We start from the raw sequence: 7,577 nt of genomic DNA, 5'->3' as shown, positions 1-7,577 counted from the left end.
GCAACAGAGATCTAAAGTACTTTTAAAACAAAACAATGTTTATTATATGAATCCAGTTAACATTTTATAAACACACAGTAAATATCTTTGCAACTATCAACTCAAATACTTCCCCCAAAGAATACAGTACTCTATAAGTAACCCTTAATCTTTCCCAGCAACATCCATAAGACAAATACCCTCTTTAACAAAGACAGCATGTTTAAATTCTCTACTGAGAGCAGTTATCGCTTTTAAATTAGCAAGTGATCTGAAGACATTCTTTTTATGCAGAGAAAGATCAAAATTACACCTTGTTTGGCTTGGCTCCAGTTATGAAAATGAAACCAAATACACACTGGAGCTGCCAGCTCAAAAACGAAAGTAAAAGCAGGCAGTAGCCCAGCTCCACCCACAGACTGACATCACTGCAGCTATTTTACAGACACCCATTTCTTAAAGGTACACCCACTACAGCTGTTTGATAAACACCCATTGCCTCAACATACTCTCACATGACAAGCTGTTCTTTTGGGGTTTGAAGTTAAAGAGTTTAGTATTGTATTCCTAATAAAGTTTTGTTTTAAAAATGTCAAATCCCTATTTATTTGTGCAAGTTCTAGAGCGAATCATTCTTTCTGCCCAGTCATACAAAATAAACTAAAATATTGGGGCTTGTGTCCAGTAACCTAGCCACTGTTGGGGCCAGGTCTGGAATCATATGATACAGGAAAGAAAATTAACAATGGCCTGTTTATGTATTAAGGTTATCCGGTTGTGGTCGTTCCCATGGGTAATGATCACAATTGATAAGTTAATGTAAGTATTGACAGATGAATTAGCAGGATCTAAGCATGAAAGCAATATCACAATACAGGAAGAGGCCCTGGCTACAGAGAGTAAAACGAATGGACTTCACAAGGTTCTTTGCACAGATTTCAGGGAGACATAGGGGAGAGAAGGGATAAGGCATAGTGCACTGTCTGTAATCACCAGAGACATTGGAAAGCAAGAACCATCTGAACTGATATCAACTGCTTTATTTTGTGAAGTATAAACTTTGTTCCTCAATAAATTGTGATTCCTTGTCCAAACATTACTATATGCTCTCTGAAACTCTTATACAGGGTGTCATAGCAGTTGAACAATCTATTCTTGCAATTCGAGGAAGGTTGCTGTCATTCCCTCCCAATGCTCGTGACTCTGCCTTTACAGTTGCAGCAACTCTGTGATGGCCTGACCCAGGGGCACATCATTGGCCAGGGGCTCAGCAGACTGGGGTCAGGCATCCCTCCGAGTGCCGGCTCACTGGAGCATCCCTGCCTCCACCTGCTCTGGATCATCAGGTGTGAGGTGCTCACTAGTGAGTGAACCGGAAGCCTGGTTATTGCTCAATCCTACAAAGGTGTGAGTATCTGTGCTGATAGAGGATGTGGTTGACATGATGATGTCGAGAATTCTTCCTCCGAGCTGCTCAGGTTGGTGGGATCCAAGGTATGCGAGGATATTCCGGGATGCTTGTCTGATTACTCTGCAAGGGAAGGGAGATGGCATTAGTACATCGTGGGGGATAAATGATGTTTACTTACATGAGGGGCGAAATTCTCCCGAAACGGCGTGATATCCGCCGACTGGCGCCCAAAATGGCGCCAATCAGACGGGCATCGCGCCGCCCCAAAGGTGCGGAATGCTCCGCATCTTTGGGGGCCGAGCCACAACATTGAGGGGCTAGGCCGACGCCGGAGGAATTTCCGCCCCGCCAGCTGGCGGAAACGGCCTTTGTTGCCCCGCCAGCTGGCGCGGAAATGACATGTCGGGGCGGCGCATGCGCGGGAGCGTCAGCGGCTGCTGACAGTTTCCCGCACATGCGCAGTGGAGGGAGTCTCTTCCGCATCCGCCATGGTGGAGACCGTGGCGGAGGCGGAAGGGAAAGAGTGCCCCCACGGCACAGGCCCGCCCGCGGATCAGTGGGCCCCGATCGCGGGCCAGGCCACCGTGGGGGCACCCCCCGGGGTCAGATCGCCCCGCGCCCCCCCCAAGACCCTGGAGCCCGCCCGCGCCGCCTTGACCCGCTGGTAAATAGGTGCTTTAATTTACGCCGGCGGGACAGGCAATTTATCGGCGGGACTTCGGCCCATTCGGGCCGGAGAATCGAGCGGGGGGGCCCGCCAACCGACGCAGCGCGATTCCCGCCCCCGCCGAATCTCCGGTGTCGGAGACTTCAGCAACCGGCGGGGGCGGGATTCACGGCAGCCCCCGGCGATTCTCCGACCCGGCGGGGGGTCGGAGAATGACGCCCGAGATTTGAGGAATGACTGTGTGTTCTGAGGGTTCCCACGTTTGCTCAGTGACCTCCCCTTCACCTTCTTGCTCCTCCCCTGGCCAGCACAATTGCTCTTTCTTCATATTGGGTGAGTGTCCGAAGTTCACGCATCCCTCTGATTGGCTGTGCCCTCTCTCATCTGTTGTGCTCGATTTGGTCCAGCGGAGAGACAGAGGGGAGAGTGTAAGTGGAGGTCCTGTCAGTTCAGATGGTTGAGGGCAACTTCAGTTGTACAAGGCATTGGTGAAACAACATCTGGAGTATTGTGTACAGTATTGGTCTTCATATTTCAAGAAAGATATATAAGCATTGGAAACAGTTCAGGGAATGTTTGCGCACATCAAAGAGAGGTAAGTGCAGTGAAATCACAGGCTTTACTGATTGGAATGCATTTAGCACAACTTACATTTCTTTGATGTGGGCAATGTTTATAAACATTGGGGTTTCACCACTTCGGCTACTGAAGTATGAATGGATATGAATGGAGCAAAGTGGCAGATGGTTTATATGTTTTACGAGCTGTCAATCACAAACCACCACTCAAAAGCCATGAATGATTTGCAGACAGTGAATCTGTGGGAGTCAGACTCAGGCACAGCTGATCACCTTCGAGGAAAGGACATGTGAAGCTGCAAGGTAAGTACTACAGTGATAATGCTTCCCATGGCCCCAGTCTGGACCACACTCTAGCTTCCACACAAGGTCTGTTGTCTGGGACAGAGGGGTCTATGGGGAAGGGGAAGGTCTGTGTGTGAAGCGGGTTTGATGTGTGGGGGTTCTGAGTGTGGGGGGGCGGTCTGTGGAGGGGGTTCTTTTGGGCAGAGGGTCCCTGTAGAGATACTCCCATCACAGGAGTACCTATGGGTGCTCCCCCCTATTACAGGGTTCCCTGGGGGTAAGTTCCCCTATTACAGGGATCCCTGGGGGGTGGCCCCTATTACTGGGACCCTGTGGGTGGTCCATTGCAGGGGACACTGCGGAGGGACCTCCTATTAGAGGAATCCCTGGGCGTAGTTCCCCCATTACAGGGATTCCGGGTGGTCCCCTATTACAGGCGTCCCTTGGAGGGGTCCCCTTATTACCGGAGACCCGGGGGATACTCCTATTACAGGAGACTCTGGGGGGGTGTTTGTGTCACCCCCATAATTGGAGGTGGGGGGCTGTGACCAGGGAATCTTGGGGTTGGGGGCTGCTGTGCAACATGGGGGTTAGGGGGTGGCCTGCAATGATGTCTACCATTGTGTCCCTGCCGCATGTTTCAAAAACAATTACCTCTCATCTTCAAAATACTGAGGAGTATAGGCCAACCTCATAACCTACAGATAAATAGACCAAATCTAGTGCACTATTAAAGTTCACTTCATCGTTGACACTTACAATCATAGATTATCATAGAATTTACAGTGCAGAAGGAGGCCATTCGGCCCATTGAGCCTGCACCGGCTCTTGGAAAGAGCACCCTACCCAAGGTCAACACCTCCACCCTATCCCCATAACCCAGTAACCTCACCCAACACTAAGGGCAATTTTGGACACTAAGGGAAATTTATCATGGCCAATCCACCTAACCTGCACATCTTTGGACTGTAGGAGGAAACTGGAGCACCCGGAGGAATCCCACGCACACACGGGGAGGATGTGCAGACTCCGCACAGACAGTGACCCAAGCCGGAATCGAACCTGGGACCCTGGAGCTGTGAAGCAATTGTGCTATCCACAATGCGACCGTGCTGCCATTACCGTGCGTTACCAAAAGGGAATGTCTGTATTTGACAGGAGTCAATGAAATGGAGAAACCTGCAGCCTTTTGGGGGAATAAAGGCGACAAAGGAAACAAATACAAGAAGCGGCTTGAGCTGGCCATGAGGAGAAAACCAAAGACTCAACTAAAATAGGAGCTGGAATTTAATTCTAATCTCTGCTCCAATCCCAGTTTGTGTTGTAACTGGATGGGACGATCCCAGGATGGGAACCTGGCTCCAAATGCAGCAACTTTTACTTTTCTTCTAAAATGTGGAAGAACACTGTCACAGGACTGCTAACTAGTTTTAATAACAAGAAAAAAACATTTATTAAACATGAAAAAATTGGATTATAGTACAATACTTCTTTACACCCCTTTAATTTAACAATAACACGGATTACAAAGTACATCTTAATCTAAAATAGTCTCATTAACACACAAAGTCTCTTTTAAGCACACAGATGACTGTGGTCAGAGGCACTCCTCTCTGAACCCACATGAATGTCGGTGGATTACTCCTCAAAACACCCTCAGAAAATTCTTATACTGTGAGCCACCTTATCTCACTGAACTCTGGTTTCCACAAGAGTAATTTCAAATTGCACATTAAAAAAGTCACACTTTCAAAACTTCTTTCAAATTATGTTTTCTCTCTGCTGCTTCCATCAAGGTTTCAATTCAGGTTTTACACCTCTCCCTTCAGGTGTCCTTTGTCTTCAAGGCTTTTACACAAACTCCGAGGTCCTGCCACCAATTTTCACAATTATTTCAAGTAATGTCTACCAAACAATAGTAATTTCTCACAAACTTTTGTACTACTGTAGATGTCCTTCTGGCCTCGCACAATCCAATGCCTCTTCAACTCTCTGTGAATTCACTGAACAGTAATCTGTTCTGGTTTCCAATTTTCTCTATTCCGTTATGTCCCGTCTTCTAGGAAACCTCTCTTCATTTCTCTAGTTTCCTTAACAAGTCGTACTTTAGGTTCCCAACATCTGTTTTCTTAACCATTACTTCACAGTAAAGCTTTTCTTCTTGCAAGGCTGAGAGATTGGGTGGCATGGTAGTGCAGTGGTTATCACTTCTGCTTCGCGGTGCCAAGGACTCGTGTTCGATCCCGGACCCGTGTCACTGTCTGTGTGGAGTTTTCACATTCTTCCCGTGTCTGCGTGGGTCTCAGACCGACAAACTCAAAGATGGGCAGGATAGGTAGATTGGCCACGGCACAAATTGCCGGCACAAATTACTCTAAATGTTTTTAAAAGGCTGGGAGAATTGTTCGCTCTTTAGTATTCTAAAGCTAACTGCATCTAGCATAACTGCAAAAACTCCTTTCCCTCTCACGATCTCCAACTGGAATCAAATTCAGCTAAACTAAAACTTAAAAGCATCTCTACCCTCCAGGGCCCCAGTTGCTAAGCAACTACTGCCCATTTATTTACTCTTCACTCCATAGTCCTCTCGAAGAACAATGGAATTGAAACCAACCCCACACACAGATAAACACCTTTGTCCAGCATGAATCTAACGATACGTTTTAATCTTGCAGGAACAGAAACGATATTTGAACACCCTTAAAACTACCTTCTTTCTAATGTTTACCAATACATTACAATAACCTTTAAAACTTATTTTGTTTGCCTAATATGTACCAAAGTGAATTCGAGATTGATTTTGTTTCATTTTTCGACAAACTTTTAATCAGTGTCCAGGGGGATTTCAGCAACTTCTTCAACTCTTCCCTGAATTTCCTCTGGGTAACTGCATAAATACACGTGTTTGGACAGGAACTCAAATACTTCATCATAGCTCCAGTTTCAGTGGCGATGTACGCAGGATCTGTGCGGTCACCTCGATAGTAATTTGTGTTTGTCAGCCTTGTCGTTACAAAGCTCACATTGGCTGTCAGCCACAACAGTATAAAACTGCCCGAGATAGTGAAGAGTAAAATGATGGATCTCCTTCTGTTCTCCATCTCTGAATCACTCTGATTCTCAGAGCTGTGACCCCGGAGTCCCTTACGGGCTCTGCTGGCCAGCAAAATACATCCGACTGTCAAAGAATTAAACAGGATGAATAAGGTAAATGGGAGCCAGACACGCCAGATGCTGTGAAACCAGATGCACGCTGCACCAAAAGGTGAGGAAAAAAATGCCAGATTTGCCCGGCAGCCCCACCACAATTTGTTAATCATCTGATCAGATTCATATGCAAACAATACAGTAATGTTCTTTATAAAGATCAGAATAGAGACCATTGTTATAACCAGAGCCGCAGTCCTCTCGGTGCAGTATTTTGTTTTAAATGTCTGGGAGCAGATAATTATAAAACGGTCAAATGTGAAGGAAACAGTGAACCAAACAGACAAATCAAAGGTTGCAGTAGCCATATAGAGAATGAATTTGCACACGGGTGTCTGTGACAGGAAAGAAAGTGGGAAATGATAACTTATAATATAGTATAGCATTACATTGATTATCATGACCAGTAGATCTGCTGTTGCCATGGCTACCATATAGACAGAGATACATTTGGAAAGGCCACAGTTTCCTCGGGCGAGTATCACAATTGCCATTACGTTTGCTGTTAGAAAGAGAGAAGAGAGAACATAAGTACACTATCTAATTGAAATATATATATACGGAGATCCTGGTTGAGAGCATTGTAATCTATTCTGTGTCTTTATCAACACTGAGCCATATGAGACAGGAATAATATTGGAGCCATTATCTTGGAAACCTAACACAATCTAATTTATATATAAATGAAGATCCTGGTTGAGAGCATTGTAATCTATTCTGTGTGATTATCAACACAGAACCATGTGAAACAGGATTAAGAATGAAGCGTACTTCACTAATCTTTTTATTTTGATATACTTACAGAAGCTATTACTCTGCTTTTATATTACTTACAAGTTTGCTCTCATACTCTATTTTTCCCCACTTAATCCATCTTTTTGTTCTACTTTGCAATTACTGAACTTCTCCCAGTCCTCAGGCTTGTTACTTTTTCGAGCAACTTTATTGGACTCCACTGTGGATCTAATAATATCCTTAATTTATTATGTAACCATGGTGGCCACTTTTCCTGTTGTGCTTTTGTGCCAGAAAGGATATTATTAGCCATTGCCTATCCACCATTGTTATATATTTGGGGTTGTTGTTGCCTAGTCACTTTAATAGTCGAGTCACATGTTTGTGACATCATCAGCTGCTTTGTGGGTTTTGCCTCAGTCGAGATGAAGCCTTTGTAGAGTTAACACCTGCAATAAATCTTTGTTGCTTTTGCATTCAACCCCATGTGTTACAACTTCATATCCTTTTGTCCTGGGCATGCAGAGCAGAACAGGGTCAAATGAAAACTGCTAATGAGGAACGGATAAAATTATTTTCAAACAAGAAAAGAAAATTGAAGCTTCTGACGTTGAGGCAGAATCAACAGCAGGTCAGCTGAATACACCGGGCATCGGACCAGTAAGGTTGTGGGGCAGGAAAATAAAGGGCCCACACCTAAAATTAGAACCAGCAC

General features: G+C 45.4%; 1 long non-coding RNA gene across 1 annotated transcript; it reads right to left on the bottom strand.

Moving 5' to 3' along the window:
* Positions 1–417: 417 nt before the first annotated feature.
* On the bottom strand, positions 418–7,107 carry LOC140411631 (uncharacterized). Its single transcript, XR_011940908.1, has 3 exons — positions 6,962–7,107; positions 6,517–6,629; positions 418–1,510 (listed from the first exon to the last, which is right to left on the bottom strand). It is a non-coding gene; the product is annotated as an uncharacterized lncRNA (long non-coding RNA).
* Positions 7,108–7,577: the final 470 nt, after the last annotated feature.

This window comes from Scyliorhinus torazame, chromosome 4 (genome assembly GCF_047496885.1).
Source record: "Scyliorhinus torazame isolate Kashiwa2021f chromosome 4, sScyTor2.1, whole genome shotgun sequence".
NCBI classification, from domain to species: Eukaryota; Metazoa; Chordata; class Chondrichthyes; order Carcharhiniformes; family Scyliorhinidae; genus Scyliorhinus; species Scyliorhinus torazame.
This window is presented reverse-complemented; position numbering and strand designations above follow the sequence as displayed.